Here is a 13,757-nt window from a genome sequence, read left to right on the forward strand (position 1 = left end):
ACTTCTGGGTGATGACTAAAAACCATTACATTGAATTCCCAATCCCTATATTTATGCCCACCTGCATTTTTGATTTCCTTCACAAGCTAATTGTACAATATTTCAGAGTCTGATTCTTTTTTGTACAGCAAAATAATGGTTTGGTCATGTATACTTATTATGTATCTAATTTATATTTTAATATATTTAACATCTACTGGTCATCCTGCCATCTGGGGGAGGGAGTGGGGGGTAAAAGGTGAAAAATTGGAACAAGAGATTTGGCAATTGTTAATGTTACCCATACATATAACCTGTAAATAAAAGGCTATTAAATAAAAAAAAAAAAAAAAAAAAAAAGAGAACCTTGTGAGGTGGGGACAAACTCATATCACCCATCTTGAGATGATTTGCCTTTAGGATCCTCAGGGTTCAAGGCCTGTTCATGCCTTTCTCCATAAAAGCTATCTATGATCAGAGTTATTTTTTGCTTTTTTTTTTTTTTTTTTTTGCTCAATTTTTTTTAAAGGTTAAGTTCTGCTCTTAATGCAAAGTGGAAATTGTTCCAAGCTTCCTCTAAAGGTAAAATTGGCTTTAAGTTACCCTGGGCTGATGATGACTGACTTCTGGTCCTGGATGGGAGTGGTTAGGTCCCACATTATTTTGAGGTACAGAGGCTCATTATTTGCCTTTTGTATTTACATTGCATGTCTTATAGCTAATCTGCTGATTCATTGGCTTGTAACTAGGATAAAGCAGCCAGTGCTGCTGTATTTTGTCTAAGAGACTTACTTGTGGATGCTACACCACCTTGGCTCCCTGCACTGAACCTGTGCACTCAGCCACTTACTCTCATGCCTGATGGAAAAGGAAGTTCTTCCAAAATATTTTCTGTTGGAAATTTGGGTTCTGTCACTTCAAAACCAGTACTGAGGCTTAATTACAGTAAACTAAGGAACACCAGGAGTAGCCAAATAAAAACTTGTCTACTCTCGGCCATCTTGGCTCTTCCCCCCAGTTTTAGACACTTAACACTTATTAGCTGTGTGAACCTGGACAAATTATTTAAGCCCAGTTGCCTCTCAGAAAGTAAAAAAAAAAAAAAAATCAAAGGAGAAGTGAGAAGCGAGATAAGAAAGAGAGGGGGTGGGGATAGGAAAAATAGATAAAGAACATAATCCATATTTCCTCAGATGTCTTTAAATGATACAAAATGTATAATATTTCATGACCTAATCACAATTCTTATGATGAGATTCTTTGAATATAATATGTTTTTGAAACTATAATGGAGGCCTTTTCACTCTAATAAAATATTCCAGAGCTCATGTTCTACAAGCATAGACTTTGAAAGTACACCTAATTAATAAAATAAAATTAATTTGAAATTTTAACATAAGGTGGTAAAAACAATTTTACAGATATTTCAGGTAGTTAGTTGGAAGAATCAATCTTTTGCTAGCTCAAAATTATTGTGATGAAGACAAAATAGGGAGAGAAATCTAATTCATTGATATGAATGCTGAGAGAAATAATTTTTTAATTGAAATTATACACAGACACACACACCCACATACACATGAAAGAAATACTGGCAGGTGACCAAGTTTAATTTAAAATATATAGAAATGGTCCTTTAAATATATGGTCATAAATAGTGACATTCATAATGCACTGGATTTCACTAAGGATTCTTAGGAGGGAAAATTTTCCAGTCAGTCTTAGGGAATTATCAAACAAGATATAGAACTGAAGCTCAGAATTCATGGACTAATACTAATTATAAGAATTATTAAGGCGTGGAGCCAAGATGGCTGAGTAAAGTCAGGAAACTGCTCCAGTTCTCACAGTTTCCCTAGAAAACTACATAAAACTAAGCCTCTAAAGAGAATCTGATGGAATGAAACCACTCTCCAGCTCAAGATAGACTGAAAAAAAAATTCAAGAAAGGTCAGTCGCAGTGGAGTGAAGAAGATGTTCAGCCCAAGTCAGATAGATTCTGGGAAAGTCAGTGAGAGAGTCTCAGTCACAGCAAATCAACATCTATGACCTTCAGTCCTGGCTCAGTAGAGAAACAAATCAGGGAGGTAGCTTTCAGTCCCAGTTTAGAATGAAAACTCTGGGAAACCACTGAAAAGAACAGGCAAAGCTACTTCCTGCAAACACAAGGGGCCCCTGTGCTCCAAGCCAAAACTCAGAGTTGCACAGAAAGCTTAAGACAGCACTACCTTTACCCCAGGAGCAGAGCTACACCAGAAAAAATAAAAAGAAAATAAAACAAGAGAAAATGAACAAGAAACAACAACAACAAAAAAGAACCTTTACCATAGAAAGATATAGTCACAGGGCAGACCAAAACACAAACTGAGAGGAAGACAGAATGTCCACAGAAGAAATATCAAAAGTGAGATCAAATAGTCTCAAACCCAAAGAGGGTTCTTAGAATGATCATAAAAGACTTGAAAAGGCAAATAAGAGAGGTAAAAGAAAAAAAATGAGAAAAGAAATGAGAGGAATGTAAGAGAGAATCAACAACTTGGAAAAGGAAGGGAATTCCTTAAAAATACAATGGGCCAAGTGCAAAAAAATAAATTGATTGAAGAAAACAACACCTTAAAAAGTAGAATTAACCAAATGGGAAAAGACATACAAAAGCTAACTGAAGAAAATCACATATTAAAATAATAAGAACTGGGCAAATGGAAGCTAATCATCTATGAGACATCAATAATCAGTCAAACAAACTAAAAAGGATGAAAAAAATATAAGAAAATTTGAACTACTTCATTAGAAAAATAACCAACCTGGAAAAATGCAAAAGAGACAATTTAAAAATTATTTGTCAGCATAAAGACCATGACTAAGAAAAGAGCCTGGATAGTATTTTTCTTTCTTTTTTTTGTGCAGCTATTTTTTATTTTTATTTTTTTATGATAGTAAAGGCAATTTTATTTTTTTAATAACTTTTTATTGACAAAACATATGCCTGGGTAATTTTTTTTACAACATTATCCCTTGTACTCACTTCTGTTCCGACTTTTCCCTTCCCTCTCTCCACCCCCTCCCCTAGATGGCAAGCAGTCTTATACATGTTAAATATGTTACAGTATGTCCTAGATACAATATATGTGTGCAGAACCGAACAGTTCTCTTGTTGCACATGGAGAATTGGATTCAGAAGGGAAAAATAATCTGGGAAGAAAAACAAAAATGCAAACAGTTTACATTGATTTCCCAGTGTTCCTTCTCTGGATGTAGATGCTTCTGTCCATCATTGACCAATTAGAACTGAGTTAGATCTTCTCTTTGTCAAAGATATCATCACTTCCATCAGAATGCTTCCTCATACAGTATCATTGTTGAAGTATATAATGATCTCCTGGTTCTGCTCATTGCACTTAGCATCGATTCATGTAAGTCTCTCTAAGGCTCTCTGTATTCATCCTGCTGGCCATTTCTTACAGAACAATAATATTCCATAACATTAATATATATATATATATATATATATATATATATATATATATATATATATATATATATATAAACTGTTTATATCCCTAGGGATTCCATCCCTAGAAAATTATATCTGGAACTCTTGAGAAATGTATCTGTTACTATGGCAGACAGAAAGGAGCATTAAAGGAATAGAAGATATGGTTGTGAATGGATTTTGATGCGAGGATATAAAAAAAAAGACATTAAGAGATGGGAAAAGGTCTTTATTGGAAAAGGAAAGGTTCTATATAATGGGACAAATTAGATCACATGAAAATTCACAAAAGATTTATTGTGGAAAAGAAGGGATGGGGATGAATATTGTGTAAAACTTAACCTCATCAGTTTTGACTCTAAGAGGGAATAAGGTATTCATTTGCGTATAGAAATTTATCTAATCTTATAAAGAAGTATGAGAAGAAAGAGGAAAGAAAAGGCAGGGACAGATTAGAAGGGAGGGCAGAAACATTAGGAAAAAAAGGTAAGATAAAGGAAGAGGAATGATAGAAGAAAAGATAATGAGTGGGATGGGGGAAAACATTAACAAAAAACAAGGTAGAAGGAGAGAACAAAAGTATATAGAAAGGAGAAAATAGGATGGAGGGAATACAGAGCCAGTAATCATAACTGTGAATATGAATATGAATATGAATGGGATGAACTGTCCCATAAAACAGATGCAAATAGCAAGATGGATTACAAATAGAATCCTACAATATGTTGTTTAGAAGAAGCATATTTGATATAGAGAGACACATGCAGAGTAAAGGTAAAAAACTGGAACAAAATTTATTATGTTTTAGCTGATATTAAAAAAAAAGCAAGGGTAATAATTCTGATCTCAGATAAAGTAAAAGTAAAAATAAATCTAATTAAAAGTGCTAAGGAAGGAAAATACATATTGGTAAAGGATACCATAAAAATGAAGTAGTAATGATATTAAATGTACTTTACAAAGTGTTAGGGGATGCAAATTCCTAGAGAATATATTAAGCCAGTTAGATAAGGAAAAGAACAGCAAAATTATATTAGCAGGGTACCTCAACTTTCCCCCTTCAGATAAATCTAACCACAAAATAAACAAGAAAGAAACTAAGGAGTGTAATAAGATCCTAGAACACCTAGATATAATAGACCTTTGGAGAAAGTTGAATAGAGACAGGAATATACTTTTTTTTTTTCTCAGAAGTATATGGAACCTACACAAAAAATGACCATGTATTAGGACATACAAATCTCACAATCAAATGCAGAAACACAGAAATAACAAATGCTTCCATTTCAGATCACAATGCAGTAAAAATTATATTCCATAAAGGGCCAGAGAAAGATAGAATAAAAGTCAATTGGAAATGAAATAATCTAATTCTAAAAAAAATTAGTAGGTCAAATAACAAATCACAGAAACAATCCATAATTTCATCCAAGAAACTACAATAATGAGACAACATATCAAAACCTATGGGATGCAGCCAAAGCAGTTTTTAGCTATCTCTAAATAGCTACATGAATAAAATGGAGAAAGAGGAGATCAACGAATTGGATATGCAACTAAAAAATCTAGACAAAGAAAAAATTAAACCTCCAATTAAATACCAAATTAGAAATTCTAAAATTCAAAGGATTGATTATTAAAATTAAAACTAAGAAAATTATTGAAGTAATAACTAAAACTAGAAGTTGGTTTTATGGGAAAAAACAAAAGGTAAATGTTGGAATTGTAGCGTTAACTCAACTTGAAACAAGGTGATAACTTAAGGGAGATATTAGAATCCTAGTGATAACTCAATGGAATTGATACAATGCTTGTGTTCACACCTTTAGAGAGCTCATATAAACAAGAAGTATTTAAGTACTCATTGGAGTTCACATGTTTGGGAGATTTCAGAGTTTAGTATTAGATATCTGAATTCATACCTCCCTTAATCCCTCCCTCAGAGGGGAGGAGTCAACCTTTGGGAGATCATATATAAAGAGGCTCTTAGCTTCTGGTTAGTTAGTTACTTTGAAACATCAACAAGAGTCGGAGAGGAGCACTCTGGGAGATTGAGAGCTAGGAGCACTCTGGGAGATACAGAAGCCCACAAGCCCACTCTTGGAGGCAAAGACAGAATCATTCCATTTTTGTGCTGGCTGGAGGCAGAAGAAAGCAGAGGTAAAGGACAAGTTGCAAGAGCTCTTAGAACTAAGGAGAGAGAGGCCTCTAAGAAACCTAACTGGGCTATATTGAAGGACACAATAAAACATCTGAACTTTTAGCACCTGGCTGCATTTGGGTAATTATTACTTTTAACTGAAACTAAGCTGTCTCCAGAAAACCTTCCCAAGAAACCTGCTCCCAGAGAGAACCATTCATATTTTAAAGAAGAAAAACACCACAGGTAAACTTTTGGTTAATTTCATTAGAAAAAAGAAAGAAAAAAGTATTAAATGAATTAAAATGAAAAGGGTGAATTTACACCAATCAAAAAGGAATTAATGTAATGATTAGAAGATATTTTGGTCAACTTTGTGGCAGCAAGTCGGATAGTCCAACTGGAATGGATGAAGATTTACAAAAGCATAAATTGCTCAAATTAACAAAAGAAGAAATAAATTACTTAAATAAACACATTTTATTAAATGTCAAATGTCAAAATATTGATCAAATAATTAATGAACTCTCTAAGAAAAAATTCTCCAGGCCCATATGGATTCACAAGTGAATTCTACCAGACATTTAAAGAATAATTAATCCCAATACTATGTAAACTATTTGGAAAAATGTGTAGAGTCCTGCCAAATTCCTTCTATGACAAATATATGGTACTGATACCTAAACAGGAAGAGCCAAAAAGAGGGAAAAAAATACAGATCAATCTTTCTAACAAATATTGATGGAAAAAATTTAAATAAACATTAGCAAAGAAATTACAGCAATTTATCAGCAGGATAATACACTAGGATGAAGTGGGATTTAACCAGCAATGCAGGGCTTGTTCAATATCAGGAAAATTATTACCATAATTGACCATATCAATAAAAAACCAAACAGAAATCATATAATAATCTCAATAGATCCAGAAAATAAAATTTTGACAAAATATAGCACTCATTCCTATGAAAAATACTACAGAGCATAGGGATACAGAAACCTTTCTTTAAAATAATAAGCATTATCTATCTAAAACCAAAAGCAAACATTGTTTGTAATGGAGAGAGGATGGATGCATTCACCATGATTAGGGGTGAAACAAGTATGCCCATTGTCATCACTATTTTTCAACATTTTATTCAAAATGTTATCTTTAGCAATAAGAAAAGAAAAAGAAATCAAAGGAACTAGAATAGGCAATGAAAAAAATAAAACTATCACTCTTTGCAGATGATATATTGGTATACATAGAGAATTCTAGAAAGTCATTCAAAAACCTGCTGGAAATAATTCAATGCTTTAGCAAAGTTCCAGGATATGAAATAAACCCACACACACTGTATATATTACCGACAAAGTCCATCAGCAACAACTGGAAAGAGAAAATCCATTTGAAAGAACTACAAACAAAATAAAATATTTGGGTGTCCACCAAGGAAGACTAACTCAAGAACTAAATGAACATAATTATAAAGCACTTTTCATGTAAATAAGTAAGATTTAAATAATTGGAAAAATATCAATTGCTCATGGGTAGGCTGGCCTAATATGATAAAAAATGACAACTCTGCTTGTTTAGTGCCATACAAATCAAACTGCCAAAAAATTATTTAAAAGAACTGAAAAATAATAACAAAATTGATCTGCAAGATCAGAAGGTTGAGAATAATTAAGGGGATTAATGAAAAAATACAAAGCATGGTGGATTAGTAGGAACAAACATAAAATCTATTATAAAGCAGCAGTCATCAAAACCATATGGTACTGGCTAAGAAATAGGGTGATGGATTAATGGAGTAATTGAAATATATATGACATGATAATCAAGGCCTATAGTAATCTAATATTATATAAACCCCCAAACTCCAGTTTCTGTATTAAAAACTCATTATCTGACAAAAATTGCTGGGAAAACTGAAAAATATTTTAGGAAATGAGCATAGAATTACATCTCACTTTCTATACCAAAATAAAGTCAAAATGGGTACATAATTTGGACATAAAGGATGATACCACAAACAAATTGGGAGAACAAGGAATAATTTGCCCATCAGATCTTTGGAGAAGGGAGAAATTTATGACCAAAGAAGAACTAGAGAACATTAATAAAGGCAAAATGGACAACTTTGATAACATTAAATTGAAAAGGTTTTGTACAAACAAACTCAAGAGAAACTTGTTTAAAAGGAAGTACAAACCTAGGGGAAAATTTTATAGCCAGTATTTCAGATGTCTCATTTCTAAATTATATTAAATTTGTGTCAAATTTATAAAAATAGAAGTCATTCAAATTGATACAATAGTTAAAGGATATGACCAATTTTTAGGTGATGAAGTTAAAGACATCTATAGTTATATGAAAAAATGTTCTAATCACTAATAATTATAGAAATGCAAATTAAAACAACCCTGAGGTTCCACTTCATACCTTTCAGATTGGCTAAGATGACAGGAACATTATTGGAAGGGTTGTGGGAAAACCTGAACACTATTGCATTGTTGGCAGAGTTATGAAATAATACAACCATTCCAGAGAGCAATTTCGAATCATGTCCAAAGGCTTATAAAACTGTGCATTCCTTTGATCCAGCAATATCATTACTGGGTCTATATCCCAAGAAAATCATAACCTGAGAAAAGTACTCACTTCTTTACATAGATAACACTACAGGATTTACTTTTTTTTTCTCACTTGAAATTAATATCCCTATGTCTCAGGCCATAAGAATAGCAAGGAAAAATAATATTGTATTAAATTGAAGGAATCAATGTTTCTTAGATTTGGAAGAGACTTGAGATCTTATTAATCCACATTTAAAATGAAGAAAAATCTTTAGTATATCCTTTAAAAGTAGCCATTCTTGTTTTGCTTGAACTCTTTTGTTATGAGAGCATCTATAAATTTCTGAAGTAACTCATTCCATTTTTTGGATAGTTCCAGCTGTCAGAAGTTGTTAAATCTTTCATTGCCAATTTAACTCCTCCTTTCAAGATCTTTTCTCTGGGACCAACGATCGATCACAAGTCTTATTCCCTTTTCACCTAGCAACCTTTCAAATAATTGTTGGCAACTTTTGTATTTCCCTAAGTCTTCTATTCTTGAGGAAAAACAAAACAAAACAAAATGTAAACAAAGCCTCTAATACTTTTGACTAATTTTCATTTGTCACTTTCTTTAGTCGTCCTCTTGTGTTAGTTAAACTCTAGATACTCAAAAGTTCATTAATTCCTTTCTTAAGCTACAGCACACATAACATGATTTGACCAATGACAAGTGCTGTGAGACTGTGAGACCTCCCTATCTTTAGACAAATAATGTCAAACTCTAATAGAAATGGACATATATGATATTCCTTGTGGGTCAAATATTAACTTTGAAAACAAAACATTAACATTTTCTAAATTCTATTGATTTTTTAAAATTTATTTAAAAATACTTCCTGATTATATTTTATTTGAGTAGTTGTAATGAGTGTCTGTAGATTGCATTTCTGATATGTTTCTTTTAGAACCTTAGCTTCAATTAATGAAACCTAAAATTCCTGCACTGATGAAATATCAGATTACATTTTTAAAAGATTTTTTTCCTGCCATGTCATGAGATATTGAGAAACTCATATATGAGATACTCATATTGAGATTACAAGACATTAAAATTCCAGGAATTTTTCTTATGTGTGGTTGTTTAGTCAATACTGCTCCATTCTGCCTTTGTACAGGTAATTTTTGAAGCCTATGCATTCATTTATTATAATAAAATTGCAGTTTAATAGAGTCAGCTCATCAACCTAGTCTATCATAATCTTTTGGTAGGTGGTATACATCATCAGATGTGGAACCTATTCCTCCAAAAATTTTGTCATCTGCAAATTTGAGAGGCAGTTGGTGGTTTCATTAAATAAAATCATTGGTAGACATAGTGAACATCAAAACATTAAAAGGATAGATCCCTGGGGCATTTTGATAGACATCCCTCCTCAAATTACCTAACTATATTATTGTTTAGCCCCTAGATTATTATTTTTTTTTAATAATAGTTTTGAGTGCTACTACTGGGCTTATATCCCAAAGAGATACTAAAGAAGGGAAAGGGACCTGTATGTGCCAATTTGTTTATGGAAGCCCTGTTTGTAATGGCTAGAAACTGGAAAATGAATGGATGCCCATCAATTGGAGAATGGTTGGGTAAATTATGATATATGAATGTTATGGAATATTATTGTTCTGTAAGGAATGACCAGCAAGATGAATACAGAGAGGCTTAGAGAGACTTACATGAACTGATGCTAAGTGAAATGAGCAGAACCAGGAGATCATTATAGACTTTAACAACAATACTGTATGAGGATGTATTCTGATGGAAGTGGATATCTTCGACAAAGAGAAGATCTAATTTAGTTTCAATTGATCAATTATGGATAGAAGCAGCTACACCCAAAGAAAGAACACTGGGAAATGGATGTTTGCATTTTTGTTTTTCTTCCCAAGTTATTTTTACCTTCTGAATTCAATTCTTCCTGTGCAACAAGAGAACTGTTCAGTTTTGCACACATATATCGTATCTAAGATATACCGTGACATATTTAACATGTATAGGACTGCTTGCTATCTGGGGGAGGGAGTGGAGGGAGAGAGGGTAAAAGTCTGAACAGAAGTGAGTGGAAGGGATAATGTTGTAAAAAATTACCCAGGCATGGGTTCTGTCAATAAAAAGTTATAATTATTAACAATAATAATAATAAATTAAATAGCTTTGTATTTTCAAAATACATGCAAAAATAGTTTTCAACATTCACCTTTACAGGACTTTGTGTTCCAAATTTTTCCCTCCCTTCCCTCATCCCCTCTCCCAGACAGCAAGTAATCCAACATGTGTCAAACAAGTGGAATTCTTCTATACATGTTTGTTTAATTATCATGCTGCACAAGAAAAATCAGATAAAAAATGTTAAAAAATGAGAAAGCAAAGAAAAAGCAAACAAACCACCAAAAAGGTGAAAATACTATGTTGTGATCCACAATCAGTACTCACTGTCCTCTTTTGGAAGCAGATGGTTCGCTCTGTTACAAATCTATTGGAATAAACCTGAATCACCTCATTTTTGAAAAGAACCATGTCCATCATTATTAATCAATGAATAATCTTTTTTTGTACCTATGCACAATGTTCTCTTGGTTCTACTCACTTCACTTAGCATCAGTTCATACAAATTTCTCCAGTTTTTTTCTGAAATCATCCTACTGATGGTTTCTTGTAGAACAATAATGTTCATTACATTCATATAGCATAACTTATTCAGCCATTCTCCAAACGATGAGCATTCATTCACTTTCCATATCCTCGACACTGCAAAAAGTACTTTCTAGCTTCTTAAACTGTAGTTTATAATATCCATATGGAGTCTTACAACTGAATGTTGGGGGCATGAAATTATGATTTATTATCAGTATAGGTTTAATTTTTATATTTATTATATATATAACACAGGCTCACATGAAAATTTCTTTGGTGAAAAGGGTAGGTAGTAGAAATAGTTTAAGAAGCCCTGATTTCACCTACTACTTTTCTTTTTGTCAAAAAAAGATATTATCAAAGATTTTGTGACATTGTTTGCTGTTCCCAACTATATTTGTATGATATTTCAAGATGTTTTTCACAGAAGGAAATTATTTTAGTCTAGCATGGCCTCCTGTTGAAGAAGAAATCTAAATCATACAAATTTAGACTCTTAGAAAATGCTATTTTTACATTACTAAATATTCACAGGCCTTTTCTTTATTAATATATCCTAGTATTTTGTTAGGAATCAAAGCAAAATCCACTGGCTTATAGCTGGAACATTTTACACTTCCTTTTTTGAAAACCAAAATATTTTCCATACTTCTTTTGTTGTTTTCGTGTTTTACAAAGATGTTTTTTCAATAATGACAATAACATGATTACATCTGAATTTTTTTGATACTTTGAAGTATTGTTTTCCAGACATGGTGACTTGAATTTATTGAGAATTGATCTTATGATCTCAACATTTATAGATCAACTTACCTCTCTGATCGACCTAATATACATGTTCCAATACACAATACATATTAATTTATGTATATAGACCTATTGGTATATCTATCTATCTATGGTCATATATGCACATACATATATACATATATCTATCTATATCTACCTACATGGAAGTGGAAAACTATATATATATATAGAGAGAGAGAGAGAGAGAGAGACAGACAGACAGACAGACAGGCAGACAGACAGAAAGACAGAAATTTCTCTGTCTAAATAGTTATTTCTCTCCATTTGAGTTTGACAGTATTGACATCATAATTCTCTGATATATATATATATATATATATATATATATATATATATATATGTATATTTCTTCATGACCCTACTTGATGTTGTTGTTGTTTTCCCAAAATAGTGGGTGGTTTGCCATTTCCTTCTGAACTCATTTTACCATAAGGGACTAATTCAAACAAGGTTAAATTACTTGTCCAAAGTCACACAGATAATAAGTATCTGAGGCCAGATTTGACTTCAGGATTTCGACTACAGGCTCAGCACTCTATCCACACAACTGCCTATATTTCATCTATCAATTTATCTATATAATAAAAAAGTGTATTTTATCTAAGAAGGATGAAGAAGTAGGTTGGATAAAGCATTCATATACATATATATAAGAGCATATTCACATACAAAGATACATTCATATATATATAATAAATAAAATGCTATGTAAGTTTGATATGCTCCTTGGTATTTATACTTTTATCTTGACTTTACATCAGTCTGCTGTAATGTATTTTTAAAATTTGTGTTGGTTCCTGAATCTATTTCAAAATAGTTTTTTTTTTTAAATCTCAATTTTTCTTGCTTCTTAGAATTATTTGATTTCATGTTTTGTGTTGTTTTCTTTTTGAAAGTATCCTTTATATCTTGAGCTATATTTCTCTGTTTCATCATGGCCATATGATCCAATCTATTCTTTCTTGGAATTCTTTAACCTGTACTTTCCCCAAAACTAGAGTAAAGATCACATTAGGCTTGATTTTTCTCTTCTTTTCTATCACAAACCTTAAGATGAGGATGTCATTTGCTTTTAAAGTTCTCATCATATTGTTATGCCACACATCTCTTTTATTGTTCTGACTCAGTTTCCCTAAGTGTTCTGCCTCAGTTTATCCTTGTCCTGTAAAACCACCCCTCCTTCTTAATCAGAATATTTTATAAGGATAAAATATTTTATATTTTAGAATATCAGAATGCCTCTCCCCATCCTAAGCTATCAGAATGTCAGATACTGTCTTCTCCCCATCTCTGGGGTGCCTCCCCCCATTATGTCATCCCCATCTCCGATGCCTTTAACCTATCATGGCAGAGTCCTGTTCCTGTTTTCAGCACCCTGACTCTGCCCCTGCCTCAGTCTACCCCCTGAGTCTGAGCCATATGTATATATGTCATTGAAAACTCACATTGTTTTCTGGATTCTTGGAGACGATAGTCTCATTCAGCCCTGGGACCAAAATATGGATCCATTTGGTTCCAGTATATCTCTTCCATTTAAATAAATTATTAAATACTCTCTAATCTCTATCTTGCCTCAGTTTCTCCTGCATTACATTTTGGAGGCTTCCCACCAAGATGTTAGAAAATGAGCAGGATTAAAGAATTAGAGACATTTGGGTCTCCACCTTGGGCCTCAGGGCCACTGGGGATCTGGGTCCTTTGCTTAGGAGAGGCTGGCCCTCTGGTTTTTTCCCAGAGCCTCCAGGAAAGAGCAGCTTCCAGCCACAAATGTACCTGATGGTGGACACCTCCATTTGGCCATGGGAAAAATCTGGTCTGAAACCCCTCCAGGCTTTTTTGTCTGGTCTAATTACTAGAAATCTGCTCTTCAGAGAAAGTTGGGCTGACAAGCCATACAACTCTGGGAAATGCCAGTAGGATGCTACATGGCATTATATGAAGTACCCTTTGGGTACCTGAGTACCTTTTGGTACTACTTGGTTTTAATCTGGCCATTGCCTATGAAAGCAGAGAAATGCATCAAACTGGGAGGGAAGACTCTCAAGCTGACAACTTCCCTCAGGGCTATTCTTTGCAGATAGCCCTTGGTCTCTCTGTTAAATG

Source organism: Sarcophilus harrisii, chromosome 4, assembly GCF_902635505.1.
Source record: "Sarcophilus harrisii chromosome 4, mSarHar1.11, whole genome shotgun sequence".
Classification (NCBI taxonomy): Eukaryota; Metazoa; Chordata; class Mammalia; order Dasyuromorphia; family Dasyuridae; genus Sarcophilus; species Sarcophilus harrisii.